General features: G+C 39.5%; 1 long non-coding RNA gene and 1 pseudogene across 1 annotated transcript in view; one reads left to right on the top strand and one right to left on the bottom strand.

Annotated features, from left to right (window-relative positions):
• Positions 1-21,771, bottom strand: part of LOC116753566 — a 111,710-nt gene that overhangs the window by 19,508 nt on the left and 70,431 nt on the right. The window lies entirely within an intron of this gene.
• LOC116753565 lies at positions 5,486-5,990 on the top strand (annotated as a pseudogene).

Genomic DNA, 21,771 nt, shown 5'->3' with positions numbered 1-21,771 from the left:
TAAAGTGAAAGCTGGGAATGCAAAAGATAATTATATAGTTTGAATATCTAAAAATTTTTCCTCATAGAGGGCATATTTGTATGTATGTGTAAAATATAAGTGTATTACCCCCAAATGGAAACTGAAACACATGCTTGCTTTAGTGGAAGGTGATCATTATATTAATTTCCTGTTTCAAATGGCCTTAGACAATAACCATCAGCTTTGTAAACATGCGGACCTCTTGATCCAGCAATTTCATATGTAGAAATTTAACCTGATGAAAATTTTCACCAGTATACAAAAACAAATATATATGAATGTTCATTGTCACAACATTGTTAACAACGAAAAAGCTGAAAAGAATTGAAATATTCATTAATAAGGGATTAGTTAGATAAATTAGCAGGCATCCATATGCCAGGATACTCTGAAATTATCAAAAACAGTCAAACGTACTTTTATAGCAGAGAAATAATTTTATGTCAACTGAGAGAGCTGACATTTACAGTTTGTATGTTTACCCCATATCCATTCCCTGCCTCAAATCAAATCTACATTGAGGCTGAGGCCTTCCTTGTGTCAGGGAAGTTTGGTTACAAAGAGTGCTGATCACAAAAAGATAATTCCTCACACAGGTCAGAATGGCCATCATCAAAAATTCTACAAACAGTAAATGCTGGGGAGAGTGTGGAGAAAGGGAACCCTCCTGCACTGTTGGTGGGAATGTAAATTGTTGCAGCCACTATGGAGAACAGTATGAAGGTTCTTTAAAAAACTAAAAATAGAGCTACCATATGACCAAGCAATCCCACTCCTGGGCATATATCCAAAAAGATAGATGCAGCCCAATGTTCACTGCAGCACTATTTACAATAGCCAAGACATGGAAACAACCTAAATGTCCATCAACAGATGAACAGATAAAAAAGATGTAGTATATTTATACAATAGAATATTACTCTGCCATAAAAAAGAATGAAATAATGCCATTTTCAGCAACATGAATGGACATAGAGATTATCATACTAAGTGAAGTAAGCCAGACAGAGAAAGATAAATACCATATGGTATCACTTACATGTGGAATCTAAAAAAAAAAAAAAAAAACAAATGAACTTATATACAAAACAGAAATAGACTCACAGACATAACAAACTTATGGTTACTAAAGGGGAAAGGGGGGAAGGGAAAAATTAGGAGTTTGGGATTAACATAAGCACACTGTTATACATAAAATAGATAACCAACAAGGACCTACTGTATAGCACAGGAAACTATACTCAATATTTTATAATAACCTATAAGGGAAAAGAATATATATATATTTATATATACATATGTGAATTTGAATCACTTTGCTGTCCACCTGAAACTAACATTGTAAATCAACTATACTTCAATAAAAAAAACACAAAAAGACAATTCTTAGTGCTTAGCGCCAATGACAAGAGACCCAGAGAAAGGTATTCTCACCATCCCATTGGCACACTTTTGAGAATGAAAGTGAGTGCTATTAATAATGACATGCAAATAACCCAGACTGTTCTGAGGAAACAGGGACACACTACCTGGACCTTTCCCTGAAAGTTAATTCATTTTCTTATAAACCAAAGACAAATGTCATCTTTTAGTAGATAAGGCCCTTGCTCTCATGGAGACTTAGGTGAGGGGAGATGGCAAATAATAAAGAAAACAAAATAATGAACAAGATAATCAGAGACTAATAAAGGTTTGAAGAAAAAAATTTTATTGGGTGAAGTGATGCAGGGTGGGGAGGTAGAGTGGTCAGGAAGACCTGCTTGAGAAGAAAAGATGTGGTGGGAGACCTTAATGTCCAGACAGGGTTGGGCATGCCAAGATGTGGGTGGAGCACTCCTGATGGAAGACCAATGACCAATGACGCCCGAGGCCTCTGATGTGTTGAAGGAATGCACCCTGTGAAGGCAGAATTTGTTGGAGGGTTAATCAAGGGGATGACATGATCTATATCACGGTCTAGGGGAAGGAATGAGAAGAAGGAAACAGAGCCAAAGATACCTGATGGAGGGGGATGGATGATGTGTCTGGGGAGAAAATTAGTAAAGGCAGGAAAAGGGGGGTGGGTGGGAGCACAAGAAAGAACCATCCCGGCAACTGCTCCAGACTAGAAGTGGTATAGCTGGTGCTGAGACTGGACAGTGCCAGGACTGGCTCACCTGAGGGGCTCAGGAGTTTTTCTAAAACTCCAGGGAGATAGCAAGAAAACCTCGGATTGGAGATGTGTAGCCTTGCCAACAAAAGGCTAGTGCAGAGTTCACTCTTAATCTACAAACAGCAAATGCTGGAAAGGGTGTGGAGAAAAGTGAACCCTTCTGCACTATTGGTGGGAATGTAAATTATACAGCCACTATGGAGAACAGTATGGAGGTTCCTTAAAAAACTAAAAATAGAACTACCATATGATCCAGCAATCCCACTACTGGGCATATACCCAGAGAAAACCATAATTCAAAAAGACACATGCACCCCAATGTTCATGCAGCACTATTTACAATAGGCAGGACATGGAAGCAACCAAAATGTCCATCGACAGATGAATGGATAAAGAAGATGTGGCACATATATACAATGGAATATTACTCAGCCAGAAAAAGGAACAAAATTGGGTCATTTGTAGAGACGTAGATGGACCTAGAGACAGTCATACAAAGTGAAGTAAGTCAGAAAGAGAAAAACAAATATCGTATATTAACACATATATGTGGAATCTAGAAAAATGGTACAGATGAAACGGTTTGCAAGGCAGAAATAGAGACACAGATGTAGAGAACAAATGTATGGACACCAAGGGGGAAAGTGGTGGTGGTGGTGGTGGGATGAACTGGGAGATTGGGATTGACATATATACACTAATATGTATAAAATGGATAACTAATAAGAACCTGCTGTATAAAAAAAAATAAAAAAGAAGAAAAGGAAGAGGGAGGGCGAAATGAGGAGTATGGGATTAACAGATACAAACTACTATACATAAAATAGATGAGCAACAAGGATTTACTGTATAACACAGGGAACAATATTCGATATCTTCTAGTATCCAGTAATGGAAAATAACATGAAAAAAATATATATATATAACTGAATCACTTTGCTGTACACCTGACCCTACACAATATTATACATCAACTATATTTCAATTTTAAAAATCTGTAACAAAGGATATATTAAAAATTTTAAAAACTCACACAACTGTACACCAAAAAGAGAGAATTGTACTGAATGTAAATTTTAAAATAAATTTTAAAAAGCTTTGGAGAATAACCGTTTCTCACTAGGAATTCTGGTCTGAAGCATCGGTGCAAGGCCCCTGCCCAGAGCAACCTATGAGCAAATGAAACTAGACAGAGCACAAAGGAAAACAAAAGGTACTACAGACCCGCCTCTTTGCCCTGGAAGTGTACTTGTGGCATGTTTCTCCAGGCCTTCAGGCTTGGGTCTTGGACTGGAACTCCACCACCAGCTTTCCTGGACCTCCAACTTGCAGAGGTATTTCTTGGCTTCCAAAATCAACTGTGTGGTTGACAGGGTCTTGTTGCTCCGGCCAGGTGTCAGGCCTGAGCCTCTGAGATGGGAGAGCCCAGATCAGGACATTGGACCACCAGAGACCTCTTGGTCCCACATAATATCATTCGGCAAGAGCTCTCCCAGAGATCTCTGTCTCAATGCTAAGACCCAGTCCACTCAATGAGCAGCAAGCTCCAGTGTTGGACACCCCATGCCAAACAACTAGCAAGACAGGAACACAACCCCATCCATTAGCAGAGAGGCTGCCTAAAATCATAATAAGGCCACAGAGACCCCAAAAGACACCACCAGACGTGGTCCTGCCCACTAGAAAGACAATATCAAGACTCACCCACGAGAACACAGGCACCAGTCTCCTCCACCAGGAAGCCTAAACAACCCACTGAACCAACCTTACCCACTGGAGGCAGATACCAAAAGCAACAGGAACAACAAATCTGCAGCCTGTGAAAAGGAGACCCCAAACACAGTAAGTTAAACAAAATGAGAAGACAGAGAAATACACAGCAGATTAAGGGAGCAAAGTAAAAACACACCAGACCAAACAAATGCAGAGGAAATAGGCAGTCTACCTGAAAAAGAATTCAGAGTAATGATAGTAAAAAAGATCCAAAATCCTGGAAATAGAATAGAGAAAATACAAGAAACGTTTAACAAGGACCTAGAAGAACTAAAGAGCAAACAAACAATGATGAACAACACAATAAATGAAATAAAAAATTCTCTAGAAGGAATCAATAGCAGAATAACTGAGGCAAAAGAACGGATAAGAGACCTGGAAGATAAAATAGTGGAAATAGGGCTTCCCTGGTGGCGCAGTGGTTGAGAGTCCGCCTGCCGATGCAAGAGACACGGGTTCGTGCCCTGGTCTGGGAGGATCCCACATGCCGCGGAGCGGCTAGGCCCGTGAGCCATGGCCACTGAGCTTGTGCATCCGGAGCCTGTGCTCCACAATGGGAGAGGCCACAACAATGAGAGGCCCATGTACAGCAAAAAAAAAAAAAAAAAAATAGTGGAAATAACTACTGCAGAGCAGAATAAAGAAAAAAGAATGAAAAGAATTGAGGACACTCTCAGAGACCTCTGGGACAACATTAAATGCACCAGCATTTGAATTATAGGGGTCCCAGAAGAAGAAGAGGAAAAGAAAGGGACTGAGAAAATATCTGAAGAGATTATAGTTGAAAACTTGCCTAATATGGGAAAGGGAATAGTCAGTCAAGTTCAGGAAGCACAGAGAGTACCATACAAGATAAAGCCAAGGAGAAACATGCCAAGACATATTAATTAAACTATCAAAAATTAAATACAAAGAAAAAAATTTTAAAACAGCAAGGGAAAAGCAACAAATAACATATAAGGGAATCCCCATAAGGTTAACAGCTGATCTTTCAGTAGCAACTCAGCAAGACAGAAGGGAGTGGCAGGACGTGTTTAAAGTGATGAAAGGGAAAGACCTACAACCAAGATTACTCTACCCAACAAGGATCTCATTCAGATTTGACAGAGAAATTAAAACCTTTACAGACAAGCAAAAACCAAGAGAAATCAGCACCACCAAACCAGCTTAACAACAAATGCTACAGGGAGTTCTCTAGGCAGGAAACACAAGAGAAGGAAAAGACCTAAAATAACAAACCCAAAACAATTAAGAAAATGGTAATAGGAACATACATATAGATAATTACCTTAAATGTAAATGGATTAAATGCTCCAACCAAAAGAAATAGACTGGCTGAATGGATACAAAAACAAGACCCGTATATATGTTGGGTACAAGAGACCCACTTCAGACCTAGGGACACATACAGACTGAAAGTGAGGGGATGGAAAAAGATATTCCATGCAAATGGACATCAAAAGAAAGCTGGAGTCCAAGTGGAGCGAGTGAGCTGAGTGGTTGTGTAGTCGCGTCCCGGAGACCAATAGTGCTTGCAGCATGGCTGAGTGACTGACTGAAGAGCAGATTGCAGAATTCAAAGAAGCTTTTTCACTATTTGACAAGGATGGTTATGGAACTATAACAACAAAGGAATTGGGAACTGTAATGAGGTCTCATGGGTAAAATCTCACAGAAGCAGACTTACAGGACATGATTAATGAAGTGGATGCTGATGGTAATGGCACAATTGACTTCCCGGAATTTCTGACAATGATGGCAATAAAAATGAAAGGCACAGACAGTTAAGAAGAAATTAGGGAAGCATTCCATGTATCTGATAAGGATGGTAATGTCTATATTAGTGCAGCAGAGCTCCGCCATGTGATGACAAACCTTGGAGAGAAGTTAACAGGTGAAGAGGTTGATGAAATGATCAGGGAAGCAGATATTGATGGTGATAATCAAGTAAACTATGAAGAGTTTATACAAATGATGACAGCAAAGTGAAGACATTGTACGGAGTGTGTTAAATTTCTTGTACAAAAACGTTTATTTGCCTTTTCTTTGCTTGTAACTTATCTGTAAAAGGTTTCAACCTACTGTCAAAAAAATATGCATGTATTAGGACTTCATTCCTCCATGTTTTATTCTCTTATCTTACTGTCATTGTCCTGAAAGCTTATTTTAGAAAAATTAAACAAGTAACACGTTGCATGTGGCTTACTCTGGATATATCTAAGCCCTCCTGCACTTCTAAACTTAGACTGAGTTGGTCAAATGAGGGAACAAGTGGGTTATGCCTTTTTTTTAAGTTGTTTTCTTTAGGAACTGTCATCATGTTGTTCTTGAAGTGTGGAGTTGTAACTCTGTGTGGACTATGAACAGTCAACAATATGTACTTAAAAGTGGCACTATTGCAAAATTGGTGTTTTATCCAGGACTCATACACTATCTTTTTGTACTGCTGGTCCTTTACCAGAAACAATTTCTTTTATTGTTACTTGCTTGTTGTTTTAGCCACTTAAAGAAAATCTGCTTATGGCACAATTTGCCTCAAATCCACTCCACGATGTATATTTGTTTTCCAATAAAAAATTACAATTTACCTAACTAAAAAAAAAAAAAAGAAAGAGAGCTGGAGTCACAATTCTCATATCAGACAAAATAGACTTTAAAATAAAGACTATTACAAGAGACAAAGAAAGACACTACATAATGATCAAGGAAACAATCCAAGAAGAAGATATAACAATTGCAAATATTTATGCACCCAACATAGGAGCACCTCAATACATAAGGCAAATGCTAAGAGCCATCAAAGGGGAAATCAACAGTAACACAATAATAGTAGGGGACTTTAACACCCCACTTTCACCCATGGACAGATCATCCAAAATGAAAATAAGTAAGGAAACACGAGCTTTAAATGACATATTAAACAAGATGGGCTTAATTGATATTTATATAGGACATTCCACCCAAAAACAATAGAATACACTTTGTTCTTAAGTGCCTATGGAGCATTCTCCAGGATAGATCATATCAAGCCTTGGTAAATTTAAGAAAATTGAAATTGTATCAAGTATCTTTACTGACCACAATGCTATGAGACTAGATACTGATTACAGGAAAAAAACTGTAAAAGATACAAACACATGGAGGCTAGACAATGCACTACTAAATAACCAAGAGATCACTGAAGAAATCAAAGAGGAAATCAAAAAATACCTAGAAACAAATGACAATGAAAACACGATGACCCAAAACCTATGGGATGCAACAAAAGCAGTTCTAAGAGGGAAGCTTATAGCAATACAATACTACTTCAAGAAACATCTCAAATAAACCACCTAGGCTTACACCTAAAGCAATTAGAGAAAGAAGAACAAAAAACCCCAAAGTTAACAGAAGGAAAGAAATCATAAAGATCAGATCACAAATAAATGAAAAAGAAATGAATGACACAATAGCAAAGATCAATAAAACTAAAAGCTGGTTCTTTGAGAAGATAAACAGTTTTGATAAACCATTAGCCAGAGTCATCAAGAACAAAAGGGAGGAGACTCAAATCAATAGAATTAGAAATGCAAAAAGAGGAGTAACAACTGACACTGCAGAAATACAAAGGATCATGAGAGGATCAACTATATGCCAATAAAATGGACAACCTGGAAGAAATGGAACAATTCTTAGAAAAGCACAACCTTCTGAGACTGAACCAGGAAGAAATAGAAAATATAAACAGACCGATCACAAGCACTGAAATTGAAACTGTAATTAAAAATCTTCCAACAAACAAAAGCCCAGGACCAGATGGCTTCACAGGCGAATTCTATCAAACATTTAGATAGGAGCTAACACCTATCCTTCTCAAACACTTCCAAAATATAGCAGAATGAGGAACAATCCCAAACTCATTCAACGAGACCACCATCACCCTGATACCAAAACCAGACACAGATGTCACAAAGAAAGAAAACTACAGGCAAATATCACTGATGAACATAGATGCAAAAATCCTCAACAAAATACTAGCAAACATGGGATGAAGTGAGACAGTGGCATGGACATATATACACTACCAAGTGTAAGAGAAGATAGCCACTGAGAAGCAGCTGCATAGCACAGGGAGATCAGCTTGGTGCTTTGTGTCCAACTAGAGGGGTGGGATAGGGAGGGTAGGAGGGAGACGAAAGAGGGAGGAGATATGGGGATATATGTATACATATAGCTGAGTCACTTTGTTATACAGCAGAAACTAACACACCATGGTAAAGCAATTATACTCCAATACAGATATTTTTTAAAATAAAACTAGGAAAAAGACTCCAACAGCACATTAAAAGTATCATACAACATGATCAACTGGGATTTATCCCAGGAATGCAAGGATTCTTCAATATATGCAAATCAATCAATGTGATAAACCATATTAAAAAACTGAAAGATAAAAAACATATGATCATCTCAATAGATGCAGAAAAAGCTTTCAACAAAATTCAACACCCATTTATGATAAAAACCCTCCAGAAAGAAAGCATAGAGGGAACTTTCCTCAACATAATAAAGGCCATATATGGAAAACCCATAGCCAACATTGTTCTCAATGGTGAAAAAATGAAACCATTTCCACTAACATCAGGAACAAGACAAGGTTGCCCACTCTCACCAATATTATTCAACATAGTTTTGGAAGTTTTAGGCAGAGCAATCAGAGAAGAAAAAGAAATAACAGGAATCCAAATTGGAAAAGAAGATGTAAAGTTGTCACTGTTTGTAGATAACACGATACTATACATAGAGAATCCTAAAGATGCTACCAGAAAACTACTAGAGCTAATCAATGAATTTGGTAAAGTAGCAGAATACAAAATTAATGCACAGAAATCTCTTGCATTCCTATACACTAATGATGAAAAATCTGAAAGAGAAATTAAGGAAACACTCCCATTTATCATTGCAACAAAAAGAATAAAATACCTAGGAATAAACCTACCTAAGGAGACAAAAGACCTGTATGCAGAAAACTATAAGACACTGATGAGGGAAATTAAAGATGATACAAACAGACGGAGAGATATACCATGTTCTTGGATTGGAAGAATGAACATTGTGAAAATGACTCTACTACCCAAAGCAATCTACAGATTCAATGCAATCCCTATCAAACTAAGGCATTTTTCACAGAACTAGGACAAAAAATCTCACAATTAGTATGGAAACACAAAGGACCCCAAAAAGCCAAAGCAATCTTGAGAAAGAAAAATGGAGCTGGAGGAATCAGGCTCCCTGACTTCAGACTATACTACAAAGCTACAGTAATCAATACAGTATGGTACTGGACAGAAATATAGATCAATGGAACATGATAGAAAGCCCAGAGATAAACCCATGCACGTATGGTAACCTTGTCATTGATAAAAGAGGCAAGACTATATAATGGAGAAAAGACAGCCTCTTCAATAAGTGGTGCTGGGAAAACTGGATAGCTACATGTAAAAGAATGAAATTAGGACACTCCCTTACACCATGCAGAAAAAAAAAAAAAACTCAAAATGGATTAAAGACCTAAATGTAAACCCAGAAACTGTCAAACTCTTAGAGGAAAACATAGACAGAACACTCTATGACATATATCACAGCAAGATCCTTTTTGAGCCACCTCCTAGAGAAATGGAAAAAAACCCAAAAATTAACAAATGGGACCTAATGAAACTTCAAAGCTTCTGCACAGAAAAGGAAACCATAAACAAGATGAAAAGACAATCCTCAGAATGGGAGAAAATATTTGCAAATGAAGCAACTGACAAATGATTAATCTCCAAAATATACAAGCAGCTCATGCAGCTCAATATCAAAAAAACAAAAAACCCAATCCAAAAATGGGCAGAAGACCTAAATAGACATTTGTCTAAAGAAGATATACAGATTGCCAACAAACACATGAAAGGATGCTCAACATCACTAATCATTATAGAAATGCAAATGAAAGCTACAATAAGGTATTACCTCACACTGGTCAGAATGGCCATCATCAAAAAATCTACAAACAATAAATGCTGGAGAGGGTGTGGGGAAAAGGGAACCCTCTTTGCACTGTAGGTGGGATGTAAAGTGATACAGCCACTATGGAGAATAGTATGGAGGTTTCTTAAAAAACTAAAAATAGAACTCTCATTTGACCCAGCAATCCCCCTACTGGGCATATACCCTGAGAAAATCATAATTCAGAAAGAGTCATGTAGGGCGGAGGGGAAGATGGCGGAAGAGTAAGACGCAGAGATCACCTTCCTCCCCACAGATATACCAGAAATCCATCTACACGTGGAGCAACTCCTACAGAACACCTACTGAATGCTGGCAGAAGACCTCAGACCTCCCTAAAGGCAAGAAATACCCCACGTACCTGGGTAGGGCAAAAGAAAAAAAGAAAAAACAGAGACAAAAGAATAGGGATGGGACCTGCACCAGTGGGAGGGAGCTGTGAAGGAGGAAAGGTTTCCACACACTAGGAAGCCCCTTCGTGGGAGGAGACTGCTGGAGGCGGAGTGGGGAGCTTCAGAGCCACAGGGGAGAGTGCAGCAACAGGGGTGCGGAGGACAAAGTGGGGAGATTCCTGCACAGAGGATGAGTGCCGACCGGCACTCACCAGCCCGAGAGGCTTGTCTGCTCACCCGCTGGGGAGGGCAGGGCTGTGAGCTGAGTCTCGGGCTTTGGTTGGAGCGCAGGGAGAGGACTGGGGTTGGCTCCGTGAACACAGCCTGAAGGGGTTAGTGCACCACGGATAGCCGGGAGGAAGTCCGGAAAAAGCTCTGGAGCTGCCGAAGAGGCAAGAGACTTTTTCTTCCCTCTTTGTTTCCTGGTGCACGAGGAGAGGGGTTTAAGAGCGCTGCTTAAAGGAACTCCAGAGACGGGTACGAGCCGCGGCTAAAAATGCGGACCCAGAGATGGGTGCGAGCCGCGGCTAAAAACGTGGACCACAGAGACGGGCGGGAGACACTAAGGCTGCTGCTGCTGCCACCAAGGGGCCTCTGTGCGAGCACAGGTCACTATCCACACCCCTCTTCCGGGGAGCCTGTGTAGCCCGCCATTGCCAGATTCCCAGGATCCAGGGACAACTCCTCTGGGAGAACGCACGGCAGGCCTAAGGCTGGTGCAATGTCACGCCGGCCTCTGTCGCCGCAGGCTCACCCCGCACTCCCCGCCCCTCCCTCCCCCTGGTCTGAGTGAGCCAGAGCCCCCGAATCAGCGGCTCCTTTAACCCCGTCCTCTCTGAGCAAAAAACAGATGCCCTCCAGCGACCTACACGCAGAGGCGGGGACAAATCCAAAGCTGAGCCCCTGGGAGCTGTGAGAACAAAGAAGAGAAAGGGAAATCTCTCCCAGCAGCCTCAGAAACAGTGGATTAAAGCTCCAAAATCAACTTGATGTACCCTGCATCTGTGGAATACATGAATAGACAACGAATCATCCCAAATTGAGGAGGTGGACTTCGAGAGCAAGATTTATGATTTTTTACCCTTTTCCTCTTTTTGTGAGTGTGTATGTGTATGCTCCTGTGTGAGATTTTGTCTGTATAGCTTTGCTTCCACCATTTGTCCTAGGGTTCCATCTGTCCATTTTTTAAAAAAATTTTTTTCTTAATAAATAATTTTAATTTTAATAACTTTATTATACTTTACCTTCTTTCTTTCTTTCTTTCTTTCTCTCTCTCTCTCTTTCTTTCTTTCTTTCTTTCTTTCTTTCTTCCTCTATTTCCTTCCTTCCCTCCTTTAGACAACGAATCATCCCAAATTGAGGAGGTGGACTTTGAGAGCAAGATTTATGATTTTTTCCCCTTTACCTCTTTTTGTGAACGTGTATGTGTATGCTTCTGTGTAAGATTTTGTCTGTATAGCTTTGCTTCCAACATTTGTCCTAAGGTTCTATCCGTCCCTTTTTTTTTCTAAATAATTATTTTTTAATTTAATAACTATTATATTTTACTTTAATTTATTTTACTGTATCTTCTTTCTTTTTTCCTTCCTTCCCTCCTTCCTTCCTTCCTTCTTCCTTCACTCCCTCCCTCCCTTTCTTTCCTTCTTTCCTTCTTTTCTTCTCTCTTCCTTGCCTTCTTTCTATCTTTCTTTCTTTCTTTCTTTCTTCCTACTTCTACTAATTCTTTCTCTCTACTTTTTCTACCTTTTATTCTGAGCCATGTGGAGTCTCTTGGTGCTGCAGCCAGGAGTCAGTGCTGTGCCTCTAAGGTGGGAGAGCCAACGTCAGGACACTGCTCAACAAGAGAGCACCCAACTCCACATAATATCAAACGGTGAAAATCTCCGAGAGATCTCCATCTCAACACCAGCACCCAGCTTCACTCAACGAGCAGCAAGCTACAGTGCTGGAAAACCTATGCCAAACAACTACCAAAACAGGAACACAACCCCACCCATTAGCAGAGAAGCTGCCAAAAATCGTAATAACTCCACAGACACCCCCAAAACACAACACCAGATGTGGACCTGCCAACTAGAGAGACAAGATCCAGCCTCATCCACCAGAACACAGGCACTAGTCCCCTCCACCAGGAAGCCTACACAACCCACTGAACCAACCTTAGCCACTGGAGACAGACATCAAAAACAACGGGAACTACGGATCTGCAGCCTGCAAAAAGGAGACCCCAAACACAGTAAGATAAGCAAAATGAGAAGACAGAAAAACACACAGCAGATGAAGGATCAAAGTAAAAACACATCAAACCTAACAAATGCAGAGGAAACAGGCAGTCTACCTGAAAAAGAATTCAGAATAATGATAGTAAAGATGATCTAAAATCTTGGAAATAGAATGGACAAAATGCAAGAAACATTTAACAAGGACCTAGAAGAACTAAAGAGGAAACAAACAATGATGAACAACACAATAAATGAAATGAAAAATACTCTAGATGGGATCAACAGCAGAATAACTGAGGCAGAAGAACGGATAAGTGAGGCAGAATAAATAACTGAGGCAGAATAAAGAAAAAAGCATGAAAAGAATTGAGGAAAGTCTCAGAGACCTCTGGGACAACATTAAATGCACCAACATTCGAATTACAGGGGTTCCAGAAGAAAAAGAGAAAAAGAAAGGGACTGAGACAATATTTGAAGATATTATAGTTGAAAACTTAGCTAATATGGGAAAGGAAATAGTTAATCAAGTCCAGGAAGCACAGAGAGTCTCATACAGGATAAATCCAAGGAGAAATACAACAAGACACATATTAATCAAACTGTCAAAAATTAAATACAAAGATAGCATAATACAAGCAGCAAGGGAAAAACAAAAATAACACACAAGAGAATCCCCATAAGGTTAACAGCTGATCTCTCAGCAGAAACTCTGCAAGCCAGAAGGGAGTGGCAGGACATACTGAAAGTGATGAAGGAGAAAAACCTGCAACCAAGATTACTCTACACAGCAAGGATGTCATTCAGATTTGATGGAGAAATTAAAACCTTTACAGACAAGCAAAAGCTGAGAGAGTTCAGCACCAACAAACCAGCTTTACAACAAATGCTAAAGGAACTTCTCTAGGCAAGAAACACAAGAGAAGGAAAAGACCTATAATAACGAACCCAAAACAGTTTAGAAAATGGGAATAGGAACATACATATTGATAATTACCTTAAATGTAAATGGACTAAATGCTCCTACCAAAAGACACAGATTGGCTGAATGGATACAAAAACAAGACCCATATATATGGTGTCTACAAGAGACCCACTTCAGACCTAGACACACATACAGACAGAAAGTAAGGGGATGGAAAAAGATATTTCATGCAAATGGAAACCAAAAGAATGCTGGAGAAGCAATTCTCTTATCAGCCAAAATAGACTTTAAAATAAAGGCTATTAGGGCTTCCCTGGTGGCGCAGTGGTTGAGAGTCCACCTGCCAATGCAGGGGACATGGGTTCATGCCCCGGTCCGGGAAGATCCCACATGCCGCGATGTGGCTGGGCCCGTGAGCCATGGCCGCTGAGCCTGAGTGTCCGGAGCCTGTGCTCCGCAACAGGAGAGGCCACAACAGTGAGAGGCCCGTGTACAGCAAAAAATAAATAAATAAATAAGTAAATAAATAAATAAATAAATAAAGGCTATTAGAAGAGACAAAGAAGGACACTACATAATGACCAAGGGATCGATCCAAGAAGAAGATATAACAATTGTAAATATTTATGCACCCATCATAGGAGCACCTCAATACAAAAGGCAAATATTAACAGCCATAAAAGGGGAAAGTGACAGTAACACATTCATAGTAGGGGACTTTAACACCCCACTTTCACCAATGGACAGATCACCCAAAATGAAAATAAATAAAGAAACACAAGCTTTAAATGATACATTAAAAAAGATGGACTTAATTGATGTTTATTGGACACTCCATCCAAAAACAACAGAATACACATTTTTCTCAAGTGCTCATGGAATATTCTCCAGGATAGATAATAACTTGGGTCGCAAATCTAGCCTTGGTAAATTTAAGAAAATTGAAATTGTATCAAGTATCTTTTCCAAGCACAACGCCATGAGACTAGATATCAATTACAGGAAAAGATCTGTAAAAGATAAAAACACATGAAGGCTAAACAATACACTACTTAATAACGAACTGATCACTGAAGAAATCAAAGAGGAAATCAAAAAATACCTAGAAACAAATGACAATGGAGACACAATGACCCAAAACCTATGGGATGCAGCAAAAGCAGTTCTAAGAGGGAAGTTCATAGCAATACAAGCCCACCTTAAGAAGCAGGAAACATCTGGAATAAACAACCTAACCTTGCACCTAAAGTAATTAGAGAAAGGAGAACAAAAAAAACCCAAAGTTAGCAGAAGGAAAGAAATCATAAACATCAGAGGAGAAATAAATGAAAAAGAAATGAAGGAAATGATAGTAAAGATCAATAAAACTCAAAGATGGTTCTTTGAGAAGATAAACAAAATAGATAAACCATTAGCTAGACTCATCAAGAAAAAAAGGGGAAGACTCAAATCAATAGAATTAGAAATGAAAAAGGAGAAGTAACAACTAACACTGCAGAAATAAAAAAAGGTCATGAGAGATTACTACAAGAAACTCTATGCCAATAATATGGAAAACCTGGAACAAATGGACAAATTCTTGAAATGCACAACCTGCCAAGACTGAATCAGGAAGAAATAGAAAATATGAACAGACCAATCACAAGCACTGAAATTGAAACTGTGTTTAAAAATCTTCCAACAAACAAAGGCCCAGGACCAGATGGCTTCACAGGCGAATTCTATCAAACATTTAGAGAAGAGCTAACACCTATCCTTCTCAAACTCTTCCAAAATATAGCAGAGGGAGGAACACTCCCAAATTCCTTCTACGAGGCCACCATCACCTTGATAACAAAACCAGACAAGGATGTCACAAAAAAAGAAAACTACACGCCAATATCACTGATGAACATAGATGCAAAAAGCCTCAACAAAATAATAGGAAACAGAATCCAACAGCACATTAAAAGGATCATTCACCATGATCAAGTGGGGTTTATTCCAGGAATGCAAGGATTTTTCAATATACACAAATCTGTAAATGTGATAAAACATATTAACAAATTGAAGGAGAAAAACCATATGATCATCTCAATAGATGCAGAGAAAGCATTTAAAAAAATTCAACACCCATTTATGATAAAAACCCTCCAGAAAGTAGGCATAGAGGGAACTTTCCTCAACATAATAAAGGCCATATATGACAAGCCCACAGCCAACATCATCCTCAATGGTGAAAAACTGAAAGCATTTCCACTAAGATCAGGAACACGACAAGGTTGCCCACTCTCACCACTCTTATTCAACATAGTTTTGGAAGCTTTAGCAATAGCAATCAGAGAAGAAAAGGAATCCAAATCGGAAAAGAAGAAGTAAAGCTGTCACTGTTTGCAGATGACATGATACTATACATAGAGAATCCTAAAGGTGCTACCAGAAAACTACTAGAGCTAATCAATGAATTTGGTAAAGTTGCAGGATACAAAATTAATGCACAGAAATCTCTTGCATTCCTATACACTAATGATGAAAAATCTGAACGTCAAAGCAAGAAAACACTCCCATTTACCACTGCAACAAAAAGAATAAAATATCTAGGAATAAACCTACCTAAGTATACGAAAGACCTGTATGCAGAAAATTATAAGACACTGATGAAAGAAATTAAAGATGATATAAATAGATGGAGAGATATACCATGTTCGTGGGTTGCAAGAATCAACATTGTGAAAATGACTCTACTACCCAGAGCAATCTGTAGATTCAATGCAATCCATATCAAACTATCACTGGCATTTTTCACAGAGCTAGAGCAAAAAATTTCACAATTTGTATGGAAACACAAAAGACCCCGAATAGCCAAAGCAATCTTGAGAACGAAAAACAGAGCTGGAGGAATCAGGCTCCCTGACTTCAGACTATACTACAAAGGTACTGTAATCAAGATAGTATGGTACAGGCACAAAAACAGAAAGGTAGATCAATGGAACAGGAGAGAAAGCCCAGAGATAAACCCACGCACATATGGTCGCCTTATCATTGATATAGGAGGCAGAAATGTACAGTGGAGAAAGGACAGCCTCTTCAATAAGCAGTGCTGGGAAACCTGGACAGGTACAAGTAAAAGTATGAGATTAGATCACTCCCTAACACCATACACAAAAGTAAGCTCAAAATGAATTAAAGACCTAAATGTAAGGCCAGAAACTATCAACTTCTTAGAGGAAAACATAGGCAGAACACTCTATGACATAAATCACAGCAAGATCCTTTTTGACCCACCTCCTAGAGAAATGGAAATAAAAACAAAAATAAACAAATGGGACCTAATGAAACTTCAAAGCTTTTGCACAGCAAAGGAATCCATAAACAAGACAAAAAGACAACCCTCAGAATGGGAGAAAATATTTGCAAATGAAACAACTGACAAAGGATTAATTTCCAAAATTTGCAAGCAGCACATGCAACTCAATAACAAAAAAACAAACAACTCAATCCAAAAATGTGCAGAAGACCTAAATAGACATTTCTCCAAAGAAGATATACAGACTGCCAACAAACACATGAAAGAATGCTCAACATCATTAATCATTAGAGAAATGCAAATCAAAACTACAATGAGATATCATCTCACATCAGTCAGAATGGCCATCATCAAAAAATCTAGAAACAATAAATGCTGGAGAGGGTGTGGAGAAAAGGGAACACTCTTGCACTGCTGGTGGGAATGTGAATTGGTTCAGCCACTATGGAGAACAGTATGGAGGTTCCTTAAAAAACTACAAATAGAATTACCATATGACCCAGCAATCCCCCTACTGGGCATATACCCTGAGAAAACCAAAATTCAAAAAGAGTCATGTACCAAAATGTTCATTGCAGCTCTATTTACAATAGCCCGGAGATGGAAACAACCTAAGTGCCCACCATCAGATGAATGGATAAAGAAGAAGTGGCACATATATAGAATGGAATATTACTCAGCCATAAAGAGAAACAAAATTGAGCTATTTGTAATGAGGTGGATCGACCTAGAGTCTGTCATACAGAATGAAGTTAGTCTGCAAGAGAAAGACAAATACCCTATGCTAACACATATATATGGAATTTAAGGGGAAAAATGTCATGAAGAACCTAGGGGTAAGACAGGAATAAAGATGCAGACCTACTGGAGAACGTACTTGAGGATAAAGGGAGGGGGAAGGGTGAGTTGTGACAAAGCGAGAGAGAGGCATGCACATATATACACTAACAAACATAAGGTAGATAGCTAGTGGGAAGCAGCCGCATAACACAGGGAGATCAGCTCCGTGCTTTGTGACCACCTGGAGGGATGGGATAGGGAGGGTGGGAGGGAGGGAGACGCAAGAGGGAAGAGATATGGGAACATATGTATATATATATATATATATATAACTGATTCACTTTGTTATAAAGCGGAAACTAACACACCATTGTAAAGCAATTATACCCGAATAAAGGTGTTAAAAAAAAAAGAGTCATGTACCACAATGTTCACTGCAGGACTACTTACAATAGCCAGGACATGGAAACAACCTAAGTGTCTATCAACAGATGCGTGGATAAAGGTGCGGCACATATATACAATGGAATTACTCAGCCCGAAAAAGGAACGAAATTGCGTTATTTGTAGTGAGGTGGATGGACCGAGAATCTTTCACACACAGTGAATTCAGAAAGAGAAAAACAAATACCGTATGGTAACATATATATATGGAATTAAAAAAAAAAACAGTTCTGAGGAACCTAGGGGCAGGACAGGAATAAAGATGCAGACATAGATAATGGACCTGAGAACATGGGGAAGGGGAAGGCAAGTTGGGACGAAGTGAGAGAGGGCGCACTGACTTATATACACTACCAAATGTAAAATAGATAGCTAGTGGGAAGCAGCCACATAGCACAGGGAGATCAGCTAAGTGCTTTGTGACCACCTAGAGGGGTGGGCTAGGGAGGGTGGGAGGGAGATGCAAGAGGGAAGAGATATGGGGATATATGTATATGTATAGTTGACTCATTTTGTTATACAGTAGAAATTAACACAACATTGTAAAGCAATTATACTCCAATAAAGATGTTAAAAAAATAAAATAAATAATAAACCATTCTCCCTCCCCTATAAAAAAGGTACTACAAACAAAAGTGAGGTTTTGAAGATAGGGCTTATATCACATATTTACTTTTGGATTTCTCTGACTACTCTTCAAGATTTAAATAGTCGTGAAGATGGACTAGAAAAAGTCTTCCACTTCTCTATTTTTCTGCTACTTCTTTGTATTTCCTGCTATTATTTCTCAAGTAAATGATGATAACTTATTGAGGTAATAAAGTTTCTTTACTATAAAAAAAAGCTTTAGGGCTTCCCTGGTGGCGCAGTGGTTGAGAGTCCGCCTGCCGATGCAGGGGACACGGGTTCGTGCCCCGGTCCGGGAGGATCCCACATGCCGCGGAGCGGCTGGGCCCGTGAGCCATGGCCGCTGAGCCTGCGCGTCCGGAGCCTGTGCTCCGCAACAGGAGAGGCCACAACATTGAGAAGCCCGCGTAACGCAAAAAAAAAAAAAAAAAAAAAAAAAAAAAAGCTTTCGAGGAAAAGAAAAATAATTTACTTTTAATCATATTCATTACAATCACAATTTATCTCAGGCTTAGTCACTGGGAATTGAGCTGACTTGAAGCTCTAGGCAGAAGAGGTAATTTAGGTTGTTGGATTTTTCCTCTGTATGAATATGCTCCACAGTGATGAATATTTTGCAATTCGATCTTTTCTGGACTAGGTGTCATGTTCCATTGGTCCATTTTGCCAATAACACACTGTCTTGACTTATAAAGACTTTATAAAAAACTTAGTTTTAGAGTAAGTCTTAAAGTCAGGCAGTATGAGTTCTCCAACTTTGTTCTTTTTCAAAATTGTTTCACCTATTGTGCAATTTCATATTTTAAAAACTTATTTTAATATTTTGTGGAAACATTTTTATATTTATTAAATATAGCTGCTTTGTTTACTTTTATCTGAAAAAAAAGGAAAATAAAAGAATGAAACGCTGTCAGTAAGGGATACTTTGGGCTGAAAGTGAATCTGTCATTTCTGTGCCTTAAACAAAGAGGGGGTTTATTTTTCCCTCACATAAGAGAAGTCTGAAGATAGGTGTCTGCTAGCATTGGTTCAGTGGCTCAACAGTGTCAGGGCCAACGTCTCTGTGGTTCTCTTGACCTCTCCCTCATGGTCACAAGATGGCAGCTACACCTACTGCCATCTTGTCCATTCATGGTAGAAAAAAGTAACTTTTGTCTCCCTGTCCAAAATTCTGTCAAATGCCTCCTTTGGCTTCAAGAGAGGTTGGGTATGGTATTTTTGTCTTTCAGTCTGTGAAATAGACATAGACCAGAAAGAAGGGGTTTGATATGAGAGTCAGGAGTACTAACCTGAGATGTTGGCCACCAAAGATTGAGGAGAGGTTTAAAAAAAGCTTTTCATTGAATTCTGCACTCCCCAAAAATATTAGCAAATAAAGCAGTGATTTAGAATCCAAGTGAAGCCACATCACTTTCCTTCTCAGTGTTGCACAGGAACCACCTCAGAGCCTCCTGATCCTGCCTCTCATGAGCATTAACTCTCCCCCAGCACTCACATAGGCCTTGAGAGTCGGAGACACCAGCTAGAAAAACAAAGCTAGTGTATTGCTGAAGGACAAGAGTGACATTGTGACCAGGCTACAGCATAGCTCTCTTTAATAAACTTTCAACTAAAGAATGTTCGAATTCAATGTATGTCCATGAATTGCCTGTTTCAGCCCCTGAATGGGGAAAACTTGGCATTTCTTCTTTTCTCTCATTCAGTAAATATTTATAGGGCTCCTATGTGCCAGGCACTGGGTGTTTTTTATTCTTCTTCCTTTTATTATTGTTCCCTGTCCTGTTTTCTTGGATTATTATTCTCTCCAAGTCTATGGGGATACGTGTAAAAGTATACGACAATATGTCAAACCTGCAAAGTGCAGAGCACCGTCAGGGCTGTCAGAGCACTGCTCACACCCCGGAGAAGGAAAGACTAAGAAGGCGTGAAGGAATCAGGATGCAAGAGAATACCTGTGAGGAATAGTGTTTCTTACAATACTCATGTGCTTATTCATGCATTTATTTGTTCACTAAATATTTATTGAGTCCATTTGCTAGATTCTGGAGATATTCTGGTGAATATACAGATAAGGTCTCTACCTTCATTGAGCTTAAACTTGTTGTGGGACAATATTTTTGAAATATGAACCAATGTTATTTCTCCCAATAGTTCACTTTTTCTTTCCCTCCTCCCAGTCAAGTAGCTAGGCTATGCTCATTGCCTCAGTGGAGAGATGAAATAAGCAGAAAGCAGAGAATAAAAGGAGATTTCCTATACTTTAGGGGAATAGAAATGACATTAAGCATAAACAGTATGTTAGCATGAACGGACCACACCCATACAGACACCTCACTAGGTGGCAAAGATTCATCTGAGCTGAAAGGGGGAAGAGAGATGGAGGGCAAGGGAATTGCCACAGAGGCCAGCGGGGAAAGGAAGGAGCACTCCAGACCTGAAAGGGCTGTGGATGAGCACAGCTGTATCTCAGCCCAGGGCCAGAGTGAGGAGAATTTGTGGGCACCAAGGAACCAGATGGCAACCAGACTGCATTTACCCAACACAGAGGGAGCACCCACCACCCACACTGGGTCTATACAAACTATCGTTTCCCCAGGCATCCAAACTCCGTGCCCACCTCTTCTTCCTGGGCACACAGTTATGCTCTTTTTCCCAGCCTCCCTTGCAAAAAGATGAAGTCATATCATGAAGCAGGGAGTTCTGGCCAATGGTCTTGAGAAGAAGTGATATACATCATTTCCTATCCTGTCCATAAATACTTCCAATGCAATCCCCATGCTCCCTCTTTCCTGTTCTGCCAGGTATAAATGACAGGTTACAAGGCCACAGGAAATGGCAAAGCCAAAAGGTGGAAGGAGCCTGGGTCCCCAAGTCCCTTCTTGGAAGAGTCCCTGAGTTTCTGGTCCCACTCTGACCAGAAACATCTGTGTTATGTGAACTGAAGTTAATTTTTCTTGTTAAGCCACTAAAATGTTGAAGTTTGTTACAGAAATTTTAGCCTACTCTGACAAATATTCCAAGCAACACCCCCAGCTCAAGTAACACTTTCCTGTCCCTGGACTTAGTTCACTCCTTACCCAAGTTAGTCCATGAGGACAGGTACCTCACTGCAAAATACCAGGACA

The sequence above is a fragment of the Phocoena sinus genome, chromosome 4, assembly GCF_008692025.1.
Source record: "Phocoena sinus isolate mPhoSin1 chromosome 4, mPhoSin1.pri, whole genome shotgun sequence".
NCBI lineage: Eukaryota > Metazoa > Chordata > Mammalia > Artiodactyla > Phocoenidae > Phocoena > Phocoena sinus.
Note: the sequence above shows the minus strand (reverse complement) of the source record. Positions and strands in the feature narration are given on the sequence as shown.